Below are 18,427 nucleotides of genomic sequence, written 5' to 3'. Positions count from 1 at the left end.
TCTAGACAACGTTCATAAATATGGTTTGGCGAAGCTGCTTCTTCCTCCATTAGTCAAGAGAATGGATGGAAACCTGTCTATAAACCATCGGTTATTTTGCCATCATCATAACAATATGCTTCATTAAAAAAAACTCAAATTTCGGCTTTTGCGATGGGATATTTTTTTACTAATAACTGATCTTCAGAAGAGATTATATAAGCTGATTATGCCTGGACGAAGTACTTTGGTTTTAATCGCAGTAGTCTACAGTTTCCTGATAGTAACCTCAGGCTCAGAAGTTTGCAACTGAAGTAAGGTTTGTCGTTGTGTTCCTAATTTTATTAGAAATCAGTTCTGAAGGTACCAGAAGATTTCAAACGAGCGGCTAGTGAGTTAGAAAGCTACATGACAGGTATTTGTTATTGCATGTTGTACGTGAGTAAAGTTCATTAAGTTATTTTTTGCCCAGTTTTAAGTTAGATGCAAATAATACAGGTTAGTTATGATTCTCTATCCATTCTGTCGATCACAAAGTCATTCTTTTCTATTTAATCAGACAAATATCGTACACGTTTTGATGTCATGCTGTCCATTTTAAAAGTAGAAACGACGTCATTTGAAGTTTAAGCTATCTGTCTGTCTGTGGAATATGTGAAGGATTTTTCAGTTTTTTTTCTGGGAGTCTTTAGTCAGAGCTAGTGCCGGTCAGTGGTTCTTGTGTGGGACAGTTTTTGTCGTATGCTTTTCTGGGAGTTGTTGGTTTTCTTGTTGTGTGCTGTTTATTTGTGTGTGTGTTCTGTTTCTTTTTGTTGTTCCTTGTTGTGTTTGTGGTTGTTTGCGGTTGTGGTTGTTGCGGCGACCTTTTATCCATCTCCAGCAACCGAAGATCAGGGGTGAGTGTTGTTTGTTGTTTTGTTTGTGGGTTAGAATTCCGCCACATAATATTTGGCGCCCAACGTGGGGCTGTTGTAAAATAGCCGTTAAGATTGTCTGTGGTGGGTCGAGGTGAGAGTAAAAGGTCAGGATGAGTGAGATAGAGAAATTGGAGAGAGGAACTCCAGTGGCTAGGGAACTCCAGGGCAGGCTGGAGGAGGAGAATGGAAAGCTGAGGAGTGAGAATGAGGAGTTGAGGAGTCAGTTGGAGGAGATGGGAGGAATGCTAAGAAGTGCAAAAGAAGAAATGAAAGGGGAGATGAAAGAGTCAGAAGAGAGAATGGAAGAGAATGGAAGAGAGGATGGATAAAAAGTTGGAGGGAATGATGAGAAGTGTGGAAGAAATGGTGAAAGGTATGTTCAAGGGTGTTTTTGGAGAAGGGGCTGTTGGAGGCAGGTTCTCTGGAACGTGTGAAGGGGCAAGAGAGAAAGAAAAGGAGGAAGAAGTGAATGGAAGCGTGAGTGATGAAAGTGATATGGGAATAGGAAGTAAGAAACGAGGGAATGAGAGGCAGGGTAAGGAAAGGGGGAATGAAAAGCAAGGGAAGGAACAGAGGAAAGTAAGGATAAGTCAGGGAAGAAAAAGGGAAGAAGGAAAGGAAAGGAAACTGGTAAGAAGGGTAAGGAAGTGGGGAAGGCAGGAAAGAAGGGAGGGTGAAGGCAGTAGTGATAGTGAGGTGGATGGAGGTGAGTGGATAAAAGTGGATAAAAAGAGGGGGAAGAGAGTAATGAGTAAGATGAATGTAAGTGCAGAAGTGGACTCTTTGTATTCGGAAGAGGGTATGAAAGGACAGAGCGAAAGTAGCGGAAAGTGAGAGGAAAGTGAGAAAGAAGTGAGAAAGGCTATGTATGTGAGGAGGTACCCCGGTGTGAAAAGTATAATGAGTATGGAAGTAGGGATGTGCATGATTTCTTTAGGGAGTATGAAAGGTTTTGTCAGGATAAGTATGGGGAAAGTAAGAGAGTGTGGGCACGAGAATTAGAGAGTATTTGACTGGGTTTTTACTTGATATGTATAGGGTTATTATGAGTGTGGGGGGATGTTGAGTATGACAAGGTGAAAGCTAGATTAGTTGAGCAAGCGAGGCGTGCATGAAAGGAGTGTTAAGTATAAGAGGAAGAATGAATTTGATGAGGCAAGAATGAAAGCTGGGAAACCTTTGTCACTGTATGCTTGTAGGCTGGAGACGTTGGCAAGGAAGAAGTTTGGGGATGATGGGATAGATGAATGTAAGGAGTTAGTACGGAAGTTGTTAGGGACAGTGCCAGATGGAGTTAGAGAATTTGTGAACTTGAAGCGGAAGGAGAAGAAAAGATGGACGAATGAAAGGTTGACTTGGGGAGAAATTTTGGAAATTGTAGAAGATTATGAGCTTGACAGGGTTATAAAAGAGAGCAGAAGTGTAAGTGTAAGGGCTGGGGTAGATGAGAGAGTACCAGAGTTCGGAGGCTTTAGGATGCAGTGTTGAGGCCCAATGAGAATGGCCGATAGTGTAATAGATAGGAGTGTAAGAGCAAGTAATGTAGAGGTGCCAGTGAGGATGAATGATGGGTTTGTAAGGAACAACGGGTTGGACGGGTTAGGGATAGTAGTGTACAAAGGGGAAGGTCGATGAGTGGAAGTCGAGCGAAGTGTTTTAGATGTGGAAAGGAAGGACATACAAAGAATGAGTGTAGATGGGCTTTAGGAGCGTGTTTCGGGTGTGGGCAACCGGGACATTTGGTAAGGGAGTGTATGAAAGATAGGGGGGTTAAATGCTACCGGTGCGGACAGGTGGGTCATGTTGCTAATGGTTGTAGGGGTACCCGAGTGAATGTAATATGTGGTAACTGTGGTAAGAATGGGCATTATGCGAGAATGTGTTCAGAACCGAGAGCGAAGTGTGTCGAATGTGGAATGGAAGGGCATGTATCAAGTGTATGTAGACGAAAGAGGGTGACTGTGACAGCGAATTCGAAACTGAGTGTGAAGGGGTTCAAATGGGTGGATCCTCCAGGATGCAAGCGGTGCGTGTGATGCATGTACGTGAGGGGTTGTTGCATGAGGGGGCTTTGCTGGAAAGACTGACGAGTGCATTAAGCAATTTGTTTTGATAGAGTATGGCAGAAAACGTAAGAAAGGGAAGAACGTAAGTGAACGGAATGATCGTAAATTGTGTGATAGGGGTGTGAGTGCCAAAGTGAAAATGAGTGATAAAGCGTGTAATACGGATGAATGGGATGGTATGGATAGAACGTATAGTATATGCGGGTTTGATATAACTGAGTTGACTGAACGTGTAGGGGTTGGTGAACGGTTGGAGGTGAGCGAGAGTGTAAGAGTAAGAGAGCGTAGCAGTGATAGACGAGTGATTGAAAGCATGAATGAATCGTTGCAAGAATTGGAAAGGTCAATGAGCGAATGGGATGGGTTAGTTGAAGAATTGGGGGAGGTATTTGGGAATGAGTTAGAGGGTATAGATGAGATTGTGGATGAAATTGAGAGTGGTAATAGTGAAGAAGATAGCGTGAATCTGAGAGAATGGAGGAGATGATGAGTTTGAGTGTTGCTGGGAGAGAGTGATTCTGAGAGAATGATTGCGTGCCCGCGAACGCGATCTAGAGGACCTGCTAGTGAGCATCCGTGGGTGTTGCGTAAGGCGATTTGAAAGAGGTGTGAAAGGTGTTGGTTGGGAAATGCTAAAAGGGGGGAGAAATATAGAGGGATGAATAAATTTGTTTTTATTTAGCATTTCCCAACGTTTTGTGAGAGAGAGAGAGAGAGAGAGAGAGAGAGAGTGTGTAATTGTCGTGAGTGAGTGCTTCGGTTGTTGGAAGAGGGATGAGGTCGTTAGTTTGTTTGCGGCGCTGTCTGTCTGTCTGTGGAATATGTGAAGGATTTTTCAGTTTTTTCTGGGAGTCTTTAGTCAGAGCTAGTGCCGGTCAGTGGTTCTTGTGTGGGACAGTTTTTGTCGTATGCTTTTCTGGGAGTTGTTGGTTTTCTTGTTGTGTGCTGTTTATTTGTGTGTGTGTTCTGTTTCTTTTTTTGTATTTCCTTGTTGTGTTTGTGGTTGTTTGCGGTTGTGGTTGTTGCGGCGACCTTTATCCATCTCCAGCAACCGAAGATCAGGGTGAGTGTTGTTTGTTGTTTTGTTTGTGGGTTAGAATTCCGCCACAGCTTGATTTTTCTAAACCGTTTAGTTTGTCCTTAATATAGTATTTTATGGGAAGTCCTGATTCATCCATAAAATTAATCATGGGTTTTCCACGTTTCTCCTGAGAAAATATAAAGAAAATGCCACACTCTGTAGTTATACTTTCAGCAAATGAGTTTTTGCACCGTATATGTTTTACGTTTTTTCGGCAACATATTGTTTTTCTGTCCTTTCGATGTGATATGACAGTCGTGGTAGCCTGTAAGCCACACCGATAATTAAATGCTTGAGGTTTATTTTACTTGGCGCAAGACTCCTAGCTTTAACAAACTGTGATATACAGATGGCAGCCCCGTTTAGCATCCGTAGTAAACAAAAGTAAGTTATGTGACTCCCAGTTCAGTTCAGTTCTGCTGAGCAAGGAGAGTTGCATGAAGTCACTTACATCGTGCTGGATGCATTACTTCGTGCATTTCTGCTGCTTTTCACTTTGTAACGATGTATCACGATGTTTTGATTTGACGCCGGGAAACAGGTTTTGAGGGATTCCATTCACACTAAAATTGGTAGAAAATGGAACGGTGCACTTTTGACACTCCCGTTGTGAAATTATGGGACGACACTTGGATTGCATGGACGGTGGCTCCTCATAGCAGATGCGGCTTAAATTTTGCATTCACATTTCTTTTCCTATGCAGAATATTCACCTTTCCATTGCCAGTTGCATAGCGTATGAATGACTTGTCTCGTTAAAGCTAAGTGATATAATATAAGCCCACATATATATCTATATACTGAATTTCAGTCAGTGATTCATTAAGAAAGGGGACTTCCTATATAGGCTACTTGCGCCCTTATGTGTTCAAATGGGACTGTATACAAGGTTTACGAATATGATCTATGATATGATTATTACAGTGCCTCAGTATTCCTAAGAAACCAAATTCTGGTCTATTAAGGTTTTAATTACTCTCTTTCATATATCTCTTCAGTTTGGTGATAAAACGTATATCAAATTTTTTTATTTATTCCAATTTTGCAAGTTATAAATGCATTCACCTACTTTCAGAATAAAAGTCTCGGCTTCAGTACAGGACTAATTTTATTGTCCTTTTGTAGTTCTTGTAATGCTGAAATCAACGTACACTACTTTTGATAATTATAGAGTATGAAAATAAAAACTTGTTTTAAAAATTTATTCAGTTATCATTTGACAATGACTGTCAGTTGACTACAAACATTGCATTTATGGTGGACGTTCTTATTTCCATGAAAAAAAATCCAGGTATAATAGAAGCTATAAATGAATACATACTTATTTGACAACGCTTATGTTTTGAATATATAATAAATTATCAATTGGCAATGACTCTACCAACAGACAACACACACTGAGCGAACACGTATATAAAAGACCGTTCTTATTATTTCCATGAAGAAATGTTTGTATGCGACGGGAAATATATAAGTAGGTAATTATTCATAACAAAAAATTTACCTTTATTCTGGGGTCTTCAACAGCAGGTCCTCTTTTTTTTACAGTTAATTACCTACTGCTTTGTTCTGAATGACGAGTTCACATACTATAGAAAAGGCCAGAATCATTGCAAATTCACAGCTGTTTAGTCTATAATGCTTATTATATAGTTTAATGTCAGTAAGTAAATGGTGACATATTTTTGCAATTTTCAACCTGACAGTTTTCCAAACAAGGAATACAACCTTGAGCCTATTATAATTTCCTATAGGTCCTCATGAATATTTACTTCAGAAGGCATCTTTCCATGGAAATTTGGTCTTATGACCCTGCAGCTGGCACTGCTGGTACTATAAGTAATACTGTAAAGTGTGAAAATCTTCAGACTCGGAAATCGTCGCACTTGCTGAACAAAACTGATTATCAGCACATTCATGAGAGTTCAATTTTGCAAAAACAATACACTGTACTTGCCTTTCTTTGTTTCTCTGGACCCGGAAGAAATAGATACCACAGTCTTGTGTCTTCTTATTTCAGCAGTAAGTCAATGGCTCCTGTTGACATCTCTGGTATTCACCGGGTCCTCCATGAGGCGCAACTTCCATGAACCAAAATGGCGGCTCAGGAAATGAGCAGTCTCTCTCTCAAGGTCCCTGCGTAGGTCTATCAGTAAAATACACCTGGATAGGGTAGTGGGTGAGTATCTCTTAAACTTCATAGTCTAGGCTTTGGCATCTGTAAGAAATATAATCAAACCTGCCCTTGAGACAGGGTCGGAGCGGACAGTATAAGTTGCATGTATGGGCAATAATGATCGATGGAGTCACTAAGTGATGGGGACAAGCATAGGTTTTGAGGAGGCATTAGTATATTTTGGATTTCTCAGTCAACATGCTAAGTTACTAGCGCATTTTTATCGTTTCTCTTAACATTCTTAATTATGGCATAATTCTAGACAACGTTCGTAAATATGGTTTGGCGAAGCTGCTTCTTCCTCCATTAGTCAAGAGAATGGATGGAAACCTGTCCTATAAACCATCCAGTTATTTGCCATCATCATAACAATATACTTCATTAAAAAAACTCAAATTTCAGCTTTTTGCGATAAGGATATTTTTTTTACTAAATAACAGTCTTCAGAGATTATATAAAGCTGATTATGCCTGGACGAGTACTTTGGTTTAATCGCAGTAGTCTACAATTCCTGATAGTAACCTCAGGCTCAGAAGTTGCAACTGATAAGGTTTGTCGTTGTGTTCTAATTTTATTAGAAATCAGATTCTTTGAAATTTTCCGAGATTTCAAACGAGCGGCTGGTGAGTTAGAAAGCTACATGACAGGTATTTGTTATTGCATGTTGTATAATGAGTAAAGTTCATTAAGTTATTTTTTGCCCGAGTTTTAAGTTAGATGAAATAATACAGGTTAGTTATGATTCTCTGTCCATTCTGTCGATCAAAGTCATTCTTTTCTATTTAATCAGACAAATATCGCACGTTTGATGTCATGCTGTCCATTTTAAAAGTAAACGACGTCATTTGAAGTTTAAACTATATTGACGTATCTTTACTGGGGAAATACGTAGGGTATTCGTGGGCTGCTGCAGATGAAAACACTTTTTTCTTATTAAAGTTACTGCTTGAGTTCTTACTGATATTGTGACTTTTTAGTGTGAAGCGATTTAATGTTTAGAGTACTTGGAAAAATCCTGCTGGTGTTATTGACATCATTGAAAGACCCAGACAAATTTGGAAAGTGGGTACGTAATCTAGAATGATGTTCAGATCATCAGCTGATTTTGTTTACTGGCGGGTATCGTTGAATTGTCTTGACTAGCAGCTCGGTGGTGGCGGCACGAATTTCAGATCAGTTGACGGGGAGTGTGCCTGTAATGTTTTGTAAATTTTATTAAACTGTGGTTTTGAGTAAGGGTGAGTAAATTCGTCATTTAACTTTCAGTGCACGAGTTTAATAATTTTTCCTTCAGGGTACTAACTGTGTAACTGGACGTTGAACTTTTGTAGACTAGGCCAAACTGGCTAGACCGTTTTGGACGTTTCAGCAGTTCAGCCTAGCCCAAGCTAGTGTTTTCGCAATTTAATGCCAGACACTTCTTCAGTTTTGCATACTAGAATATTAACGATTTCCCATCATATCTTTCCACAAATTTGTTCCAATTGGAATACTGTATAAACAAATTTGTTCCAATTGCAATAGGCTAGCCCATAAACCACTGCATAGGATAGCATAGGCTGTAGCCTAATGCGTGAGTATTCCTCATAGCAAGCTGGAGTCAGTAATTGAAACAAGGCAACAGGTGGTAATCAGAGTTAGGTGGGCGAGAAATACCCCACTCACTGATCATAATTTGGCATCTTTTATTAAATATCAAGTTGAAACCTCTTTCATCATAACAATGTAGGCTATGTGTGTTGTTTGTGATACTTGTCCAAGATGTTTGAACAAGCACTCCTTGAGCAGTGATGCTTGATGGAAGTAGCACAGTTGTTGAAAAGCCTAGGTAGAATTATACTATTGTGAAAGTAGAAATGGATTTGTAAGTTGCCAGGCTATATTTGATGCAAGCACATATACTATTGACATCTTGTGTTCTTCGATATCCTTAAGTATGGCAGAATTCTGTAGGCTTATATTGCTTGCTAGTATGGTCTAGTGGAGCTTCAGTTTCCATTAGTTAAAATAATAGTGCCAACAGGTATTTTTGTAGACTGATGGCTGTGTTGGAGAGGAAAGAGAATGAAGTCTGATATAATTGTCCTGTTTATTTGCACTAATTCAGAAACAGAAATGCAATGAAAACTGATAGTTTTGATAAGTGTACAGAAAAGTTCCATTTGGTGATGTGTGTAGTACGAGCCCCTTGTGGATGAACATAAAACCATAAACAAAAGATGGTAAATTTCTCTAATGATCTCACCTGTACTGTATTATATACACCTTATTCTATATTGTTTAGTAAAAAAAATTCTTTTAATTAATGATATCTCTGTGTGGAGCTGTTCTGTAGAACTACCATAATTTCAGCTGGAAAACTGGTTACCTTCATCATCCCACAAAAATAAACTCAGCAGTACTGCCATTTCTAAATCAGTGTTTAAAATAAAGTGCAGTGATACATTGTGCTTTGTGTAGTTTCTTCAAATACTGGATCCACAGATCTACAAGCAAGAACACACTCTGACTGGTCATTGTTCTATCTTCCCGTGTATCATTCTAACATATATACATCTTCAAAGTTATAAGTATTTCAGTAGGGATATAGCCTAACCTAACCTTTCCTTAACATAGGGTGCCATGTTGTGACCTGGCCAAGGGTTGATCCCCCAGATTTGATATATGCATAGCAAAATGTGTACAACATTTCTGCACCATAAAATATGAAAAATATCCTTACCACACATACCTTCCCAACATTACCTACCAATATGAGAAATAATAAATTATATTACTTTTACCTTATTTAAAGTCACGGTATTCAAATTCCTCTGATTCTAAGGTACATAGGGTTGCCATTTACTTTAATCACCAGCAGATGGATAATACATGCTGCCTCAAGTATATGTGTTGCACATGCAACAAAAGTCACATAGCAAGTTGTTTTGATATAAATTTTGCACAATTCATTACCAGTCTAGGAGAAAAAGAATGTGTTCTCATGTTATTTGGGGCTGTAGGTGTGGTTAAATTGTTTACAAGAAATAAAAACTGGTTTATTATGCCACTGAATATTGCATTTCCCTACACCTTAGTTACTAAATTTGAAATGGTTGAGTGTAAGTGGGGATTACTCAATTTATCAGAAATTGATTAGTATTGGGTAAAAATATGGCACTGGGCATGACCCTGGTCAACTTGTGCATGCAATTGGTTCAGTTTAAAAAGCCCATAGCCTAACTTGGTGATCGACAAGTCATCTCAAGTGCATAAGCATCCAACATCACTTGGACAGGATAGTATCTCGCCCGAGTACTTGAGCCTAGTGTAAGTCTGGAGGTGTGAATGTTAAGTGACTGAGCCCTCTCTTCCTTTTTTCTCCTTAGAGCAGCATCTAGGCAGTAATAATCTGCGAGGATCAGGCTACGTACAGGTAACTTTACAGGTAACTACACTTGGCTCATAATCTTAAAGTATACCCGAAGTTGTCTCCCTCTGCTCACCCTTTTAACCATGGTGGGGTTGGGGCAGTAGTGGAGCTATATTCTGAACCCATCACTTTGTGTTTGCCAGAATTAGCTACCTTCTGATTTAATTCTTTTATGGAGCTTTGTTCCTTGACAAATACAAACCTGAAATTCTATACATAGGATTCAGCTTGATCACTCGTAGGCTATGAGAGCCTTCCAGTTTCTGCTTCGACCTTGATGGCTTTACTGGTCATGGTATCTGCTGGCTGTAGGACTGCTCCTACTTCCTTTGTAACCCCTCATGCAGCATTGGTGATGTTTTTCCAGATGGTGCCGCATATATCATCTCTAGGTGGCATCCTCCACTACGCACTATTATCGAAGAGTAGAGGGAATTCATCTTCGTCTTTGTCGTCATTGTCGTCATCAAGGGCTGTCACTGCCTCCCTCTTCTTCTTCCAAAGCAGCCAAGCAGAAGAAGAGGAAGATTGCCTTGTCCTTCCACAGGAAGTCTATTAGGGCTTCCAGTGGCCAGCCCTCTTTATGCAGAGAGGGCTGATGGGTCTCTCACTAGCATGAGTACCTCAGCACCCATTGCCTAGCACACGGGTGCAACTGCTACCCGGGGTTCTCTGGAACCCTGGTGTACCAGTACCTGCCCACTGATAGCCCACCTACCTAGGCCACTGGTACTGGCCCTAGCAGCTTGCTTACCTGGGTAACTGGTACCAGGCCTGGTCTCTCGCTAGTAGTACCACAGTACTACTGCTCCCATTGCTAAGTGCACAGGTGAAACTGCTACCTGGGGTTCTTTGGACCCCTGGTGTACCAGTACCAGACCTGGTAGGCCGCCTCCCTGGGCTATCAGATCATCCGTGGTCTCATGCTAGCTCTACTGTGAGTACCGCTGCTCCTGTTGCCAAGCACGCAGATGCAACTGCTGCCCGGGATTCTCCAGACCCCTGGTGTACTGGTACCGGCCCCAGTGGCCTGCCTGCCCCAGGGTCAGCAAGGGTCCCTGGACTACTGACCCGGTCCCAGCTACCATCCCAGCCCAGTGAGAGAATGTGAGCAGAGAGCATGTGGGTGCTCCCCCACCCACCTCCTGCTCTTCAAGAGAGCAGCCTAGGGGTCCTGGGACAGTGAGGCAAGGCAAGAGGTGGTCCCCTGCTCAGTTTTCTTCTCTTGTAGAAGCCTCGGCTTCTAAGAAGACTGAAGTACACTTGTGGGACAGCCCCTGCCCACGTTTGCGTGAGGAGAACCACTCTCCCCGATCTGTGCCTGGACGTCATCACCACTGGTTGACAACTGCCCATGGCCTCACTCACCTGCTGGGTCTTTGACAGGCTGGGTAAAGGTGCTTGTGATCCGTTACGTGTCCCCTTATACTACTCAGAGTTTTTTCCGGGAGTCAGACAGGTCTGAGGCTCGGGACCAGGACCATGCTTGCTCCCATCCCAGCCCATAGAGGGAGACCTATGTTCCTGGTTCAGTCCTCAGACCAGATAGGACATACGGCCAAATGATTGAGAGAGTGCCAGGAGGCTCTGATGAGTGTCCCTCTCCTGCGGAGGGAGCGACTCAGGAGGACTGGGTATTGGAGGGACCTGGGGGTCCTGTGTTCCAGGACACAGACAGCCCTGAGTTGCAGAGGCTTTTTATGGAGATCATTAGAATGATACGTCATTTTAACGATCTCGAGGAAGAGACCTTAGCTTTTGCCAATGAGTTTTTCTCGTTGGACGAGTTGGTAGAGTTCTCAGTTAGCGCTCTGCTATGCCCGAGTTTGATTCTCTGGCCGGCCAATGAAGAATTAGAGGAATTTATTTCTGGTGATAGAAATTCATTTCTCGCTATAATGTGGTTCGGATTCAACAATAAGCTGTAGGTCCCATTGCTAAGTAACCAATTGGTTCATAGCCACGTAAAATAAGTCTAATCCCTCGGGCCAACCCTAGGAGAGCTTTAATCAGCTCAGTGGTCTGGTTAAACTAAGATATACTTAACTTAATGAGTTTTTCTGGGGACCCCAAGGGAACCCAGAGTTTCGATTGACCCGTCATGGTTGAGGCTTGCTGATGAGGTGTTGGTCGACATGAATTCTCTTGGATCCAGTCCAGCCATTCATGTAAGGCACTTTCTCTGCCTCTAGTTTGCAGAGGAAGTCATGTTCTGTCAGAGGCTATTGCTGACTAAGCAGGTTGACCCGGACCTGACTCTTTGTGTCCCAGTCTGTTACTAAAGCATCTCCATGCTGAGGGAGTCTTCCTCTTGCAGGTGGAGGCAATGGTACTGGAATAGACTGCCATGGTAGCATTTCAGTCAGTCTTTGAGATCGATCTTTGGGTCCTGTCACTGGCCAAGATCACTTCTGGCTCCTGTATACCAGAGGAGAATGCAGCCTTCAAGAGATTGTTGCTGTTTGGAGTTAGGGCTATTATCTACCTCCTCCACCAGACAGCGAATCTTGGGGGCAGGGAGATGCTGTGCTGTCTCAAACTATTAGGTTTTTTAGTCCCAAGTTGCCTTTAATGCTCGGGAACGGACCGGTTCTGGGATCCCCCTCTCTCTGCTAGAGAGAGGGGGTGGCCGTGGTGGACAGTCTTCAGAACGACCAACTTGTTCACCAGGCAGTGGCTAAGACCTCCAGGTCTTCATGTGGCACTGCAACCCGACCCTCGGGTCAGGCTGGCTCTTCCTCTAGTCAGAGGAAGTCCCAGGCTTCCTTGGCCCCTCATAGAGGTACCCAAGCTTCTTTTACCCTAGTAATGTAAGGCACGCAGCTGCTCCCCTTTCGGCCCTCCTCCTGTTTCAGGGAGAGGACAGGTGAAGAAGAAGGATGGAGGATGCCAGGGGGTGGCATTTCTCCACACCTGCTGCTGAGGGGGTTGGTGCCTGATGAGCCACTGGGCAACTTGGTAGCGACATGGGGCGGAGGCCTGGGTGGTGGATGCCTGTCAGATAGGGTATTGACTACCCTTCGAGTCTTTGTCACCCCTGACCCCAGATCTGGTCTGGTTACAAATGTTCGTTCTTGGCTTGCAGAATGACCTCTCCCTGTGGGAAGAGGTGAATGCAATGCTCCAGAAAGGTGCTGTGGAAGTCTTCTACCTCTCTCCCCACTGAACCGGTTTGTTCGCCAGACCTGGTCTTAGACAGAAATGGCCCATTCAGTTTTCAATTCCATCAGAGAGGGGGACGTCATACTTTTGGTGGATTTTAGGAGTGTGTATTTATTTGTATGCAACTTACCAAGTAATTACATAGCTATTAGTTCACTTACACGGCAGCTTGAATTCAAAATTTCGCGGGTAACACGTCACACGTCTGTGTTGGTGACCAGTTCCGCTCACTAGTGGAAATATTAGGAATGACTTTAGCATATAACTTCAGTCTGTTCCTGCCGTGCTCAGGTGAACACCGAGTATAGCAGCAGCTGTGTTCAGTATTTTCCGGATATAATTTCTGGATTTCGTTGGTGTACACATCCAATGGAATGCGTATTAGTAACCTTCATGAAATCTCAGGATGAGTCTTTTCCTTGTTTTGTTGTTATTAAGTTGATTCATCAACAGAATTTTGTCTAAAAGTCTTTTATTTACATCTAGGCTTGCGAGCTGCCGATAATAACTGTCTTAAAAGTAATCCTCGTATGTGTTACACCATTCATTTAGGCTGAAACTTTTGCATTATGTTTTGTTTACCAGGTCTAGATTACCTGCAAACCTTCAGCATAATTTTGCCTTAAAATGGTTTTTCAGGGCATAGTCACTGGCAAGCTGCCGATATATAATTACTATAAAAGTAATTCTTGAATGTTTTGTTGTTCTTTTAGGCTAATCCAGGCAAAACGTTTTTGTCTTGGCTACTTTCATGCTGGATGTAGTTTTGCCCTAAAAAGTAATTCTTCATCTTACGCAGATAACTTGCAAGTCTGCGGTATAATTTTGCCGTAAAATTAATTTTCAAATGGTGTTTTCCGGGCATAGGCACTTGCAGGCTGCTGATATAATTGCTTAGGCTACTTGCGAGCAGCTGATGTAGTTTTGCCCTAAAAGTAATTCTTGCACCTTACGCCATTCCTTTTGTCCAGATTTTACATCAATGGGGTTTACAGGGTGTAGACTGTTTGCAAGCTGTCATTATATTATTACCTTAAAAGCAATTCTTGAAAGTTTTGTCATTCCTTTAGGCCAAAGATTTGCATTTTATGTTTGTTTACTGAACCTAGTATACTTGCTAGCCATCAGTAAGTAATATTACCTTAACCCTCACATTCACCTTTACAGAGAATTGAAAGTGTAAGGGCAGAAGGTAGTAAGGAGAGAAGGGTGCTTAATACGCAGCTCCTAGATTATATAGCAAGCTTCCTCTTGAGCTTAGGCAATTTGAGGATTTGAAGTCTTTCAAAAGGAACTTTAAACTTTTTTGTTTATCAATGCTGTGATATGGAGTATCAAACAGTGGATGTGGAACATGCAGTGTGTTGACTCATGCTTAGGGCAATACATCTGATGAATGAACTTTTAATTTGATAATGGAGGCCCTGCAAGCACTTTGGGAGTGATGCAGGACCTAGATAAGTGTCAACAAGTAATAACAATACTTTATCGTCGGCCGAGAATTGGTCACAGTGTTTGCTTCATCAATATATTGTGTAGAGTACTCGCTTCAGCAGCACACTTACTAAGTTGGAACATTTTCTGAGAAGCTGCTAATGTCTCCTGTGCAAGGATGACATGTATCTAGGTTGGTGAGCAGATACTGAATGTTCCACACTTCCAGTACCCAGAAGCACCCGCTGGCTCCCACTTCAGCCTGACGCCAGCTCGTGCTACTAGCGCTAGGTGGCGCCCACTGGCACCAACTCGTGCTCTGAGCAGCCAGAGGTGCCCAAAAGCACCCAAGTGCCTATGGGAAGCTCCTACCATCTAGCGCCAACTCATGCTCTGTGCAGCCAAGGCACCCCAAAGCGCCCGAACACCCAAGTGCACCCAAGGACAGTAACTGTAGCAAACAGCCAGGCATGTACAAAGCTGACAGACCCTTTTTTTCTCTTTCTACTCGCCCTATGTGTTTATCCACTTGCTTCTGCGCCTGGCTCCCTAGCTTCCTTCTTATACCTTTTTTTTCTCCTTCTACTCGCCCTATGTGTTTATCCACTTGCTTCCGCGCCTGGCTCCCTAGCTTCCTTCTTATACCTTTTTTTCTCCTTCTACTAGCCCTATGTGTTTATCCACTTGATTCCGCTCCTGGCTCCCTAGCTTCCTTCTTATACCTTTTTTTCTCCTTCTACTAGCCCTATGTGTTTATCCACTTGATTCCGCTCCTGGCTCCCTAGCTTCCTTCTTATACCTTTTTTTCTCCTTCTACTAGCCCTATGTGTTTATCCACTTGCTTCTGCTCCTGGCTCCCTAGCTTCCTTCTTATACCTTTTTTTCTCCTTCTACTAGCCCTATGTGTTTATCCACTTGCTTCTGCTCCTGGCTCCCTAGCTTCCTTCTTATACCTTTTTTTCTCCTTCTACTCGCCCTATGTGTTTATCCACTTGCTTCCGCGCCTGGCTCCCTAGCTTCCTTCTTATACCTTTTTTTCTCCTTCTACTAGCCCTATGTGTTTATCCACTTGCTTCTGCTCCTGGCTCCCTAGCTTCCTTCTTATACCTTTTTCTCCTTCTACTAGCCCTATGTGTTTATCCACTTGCTTCTGCTCCTGGCTCCTAGCTTCCTTCTTATACCTTTTTCTCCTTCTACTAGCCCTATGTGTTTATCCACTTGCTTCTGCTCCTGGCTCCTAGCTTCCTTCTTATACCTTTTTTTCTCCTTCTACTCGCCTATGTGTTTATCCACTTGCTTCCGCCCTGGCTCCCTAGCTTCCTTCTTATACCTTTTTCTCCTTCTACTAGCCCTATGTGTTTATCCACTTGCTTCTGCTCCTGGCTCCTAGCTTCCTTCTTATACCTTTTTCTCCTTCTACTAGCCCTATGTGTTTATCCACTTGATTCCGCTCCTGGCTCCCTAGCTTCCTTCTTATACCTTTTTTTTTCTCCTTCTACTCGCCCTATGTGTTTATCCACTTGCTTCCGCGCCTGGCTCCCTAGCTTCCTTCTTATACCTTTTTTTCTCCTTCTACTAAGCCTATGTGTTTATCCACTTGCTTCCGCTCCTGGCTCCCTAGCTTCCTTCTTATACCTTTTTTTCTCCTTCTACTAGCCCTATGTGTTTATCCACTTGCTTCCGCTCCTGGCTCCCTAGCTTCCTTCTTATACCTTTTTTTCTCCTTCTACTAGCCCTATGTGTTTATCCACTTGCTTCCGCTCCTGGCTCCCTAGCTTCCTTCTTATACCTTTTTTTCTCCTTCTACTAGCCCTATGTGTTTATCCACTTGCTTCCGCGCCTGGCTCCCTAGCTTCCTTCTTATACCATTGCCAGTCTTGTGTCTGGGTTAACAGAAAATTAACCTTGCAAAGTGATTGTTGTGCAGTGGAGGTGATTATCTGGCCACCTGTTCTAGACCTGAGTCACTGTCATTACTCCCCTTAACTTGGGGAGTCATACGGGAAGTCAAATGGAGGCTGGTGGGAAGTCCCCCGGGTAGGTGTCCCCTCTATTGAACCTGTTGCACATTCCAAGGTATCGACAGACAGCCACTAAAAAGGCGTCTTGATGGATGTTTAGTGGAGGAGGTGGTTGCTCATCCTGCTGACTCTCCTAGATGAAGGTCCCTGTCAGACTCCCCTAAACCTGGGATGAGGCATACTGGAAGTCCAAGGGAGGTCGGTAGGGTTTGCCACAAGTAGTACATTCCCAGGTATTGGCAGACGGCTACTGGAAAGGTGTCTTGATGTATGTGTTGTTATTAGACAGCCAGCCACTGGAAAGACGTCTTGATAGATGTGTAATGTTATCATCTCTCGTCAAATTGATGTCTTCCTGAGCACCTAGCACCATCCTACTAGTGTCTGGCGCCAGTTCCTGTTCTCTCGGTGCATATTCCCGAATGCCCGACACCAGTTACCAGGCGTTTGGCGCTCTCTTTAGTACCCAGCGCCAACCTTCAGAGCTCCCATTGTCCACTCTCATGCGCCTGGCGCCAACCTTCTGGTGTCTGGTGCCAGTTCCTCTTTAGTACTCGGCGCCTGTCTTTGTTGTTCTTTCTTGAGTGCCAGTCTCTGATTGAATGTCTGTCTCCAACCTGGTGCCAACTCTTCAGTATCAGACTCCCGCCTCTAAGTGCCATACAGACTGCTCACAAGCATTTTGGCTCGCTTCAGCCTGTTCCACCTTTGCCCAGATTTCAAGACGAGCCGACGTTGCTCCCTTTTCAGTGACAATTAGTGTCTTGGAGTCCTGTCCATTGCTGACAGGGACTTTTGTGTCCCAAATTTATGAGCTTGTTGAAGAAATCTCCCACCTCTGGTATTTTCTTCGGCCTCCAAGAAGTCTGTCATGGAGTTGGGAGTTTGACTTTTGTTGAAAAGGGAGCAAGACAAGTGTCTTTGGACCTTCGTTCCTCTGTGCTTCGACAGAACTGGACCTCCTTGTCGGAGATCTTGTCAAGATTTTTGAAGTAAAAGGTTTTTTCTTGACTGGCAGCAGGAGAACGGGGTAAGAAGATAGAGGACTCCCAAGTGTTTGCTGAGAGACGTTGCCTCAGATTGTCTCTTAGTCCTGTCCTGTACCGACAAGGACAGGTGAGATGGTTTTTAGAGCTTTCCTTTCTTTTCTCTGGAATCTCAGGAAGAGAGAGCTCTGGTGCTCCTTTAGGAAAGTGACTACTAGGGCTGAAGCGAAGGCTTCTGCTAGTCAGGCTTTGCCTGCAGGGGTTGATGTGACTCCTTTACCTATTCTTCTAACACCTGGAACCACTTTTTCCCTTACCTCAAGTCCTCTGACTTTCCCTGCAACTCCGACCCCTGGCTTTTATTCCTCTGATCCCAACATCATTGCCAGCCTAGAAACGCATGTGGAAAGAAATTTGATTTATTAGTGAACACAGTTTCCCAAATTGGGAATTCAGTGCGTGTCCTCATGGACAAATTCAACAGTGTAAGTACAGTGTCAGTGGAGGGGACGGCTACTCATCCCACTGATGCTCCTAGACCAAGGTCCCTGCTAAACTGCCCTTGCTCACCTTGGAGGAACCAAACTGGGCAGTCCAAGGGAGGTCGGTGGGGTTTGCTCTTGAGTAGTCGTCGCCTTGTCTGAGCCTATTGTCCGCCTGTCCCAGGTCTCAGAGGATCGCTGGTGGAAAGGCATCCGAATGTACGTACATGCGTTATCTTCTTGTGAATTGGGATCTGGCGCTCATAAGTGCAGTTGGTGATTTGCCAGTGCTTCAAGACCATTGAAAAGGTCTGGCATCCCTATGGACGAGCATTGGATAGGGCTCGTAGTCCTCAGCCCTCCTGTAGTTTTTGGGAGCCTCCTCAAGCTTCTCTCTTCCTTTCAATGGACATCGAGCGCCACAAAGTGTGTGATGAAGTGTCTGTTAGTCCAACGTATGGTTATCGAGTGTCCGAACGTCCAGAGTCTGAGAGTGTAATGCCTGATTGTGAGAAATCAGTGTCCGAACGGCATTCATTGGAGCGTCCGTTGTCCACGCATCCAACAAGTGGACATTCAGTGTCCACGCGTTCCAAGAGTGATCGTGTTTTGTCGGATTGTTCTGCGCTTGGGCATCAAGTGTCTGAGTGTCTGTCTCATGGATGCCCAGCTTCTGAGCATCCTCCCTTTGGATGTATAGTGTCCGAATTG

At 43.4% G+C, this 18,427-nt stretch overlaps 1 protein-coding gene across 1 annotated transcript in view; it reads left to right on the top strand.

The window, feature by feature from the left end:
• Positions 1 to 7,304: 7,304 nt before the first annotated feature.
• The window catches only part of LOC136830919 (uncharacterized), a 456,633-nt gene continuing 445,510 nt past the window's right edge, over positions 7,305 to 18,427 (top strand). Inside the window, exon 1 of the mRNA XM_067090890.1 lies at positions 7,305 to 7,457. The gene's annotated coding sequence lies outside the window, so the exon portion shown is untranslated. The remainder of the gene's footprint in view (positions 7,458 to 18,427) is intronic.

The sequence above is a fragment of the Macrobrachium rosenbergii genome, chromosome 47 (genome assembly GCF_040412425.1).
Source record: "Macrobrachium rosenbergii isolate ZJJX-2024 chromosome 47, ASM4041242v1, whole genome shotgun sequence".
Classification (NCBI taxonomy): domain Eukaryota; kingdom Metazoa; phylum Arthropoda; class Malacostraca; order Decapoda; family Palaemonidae; genus Macrobrachium; species Macrobrachium rosenbergii.
Note: the sequence above shows the minus strand (reverse complement) of the source record. Positions and strands in the feature narration are given on the sequence as shown.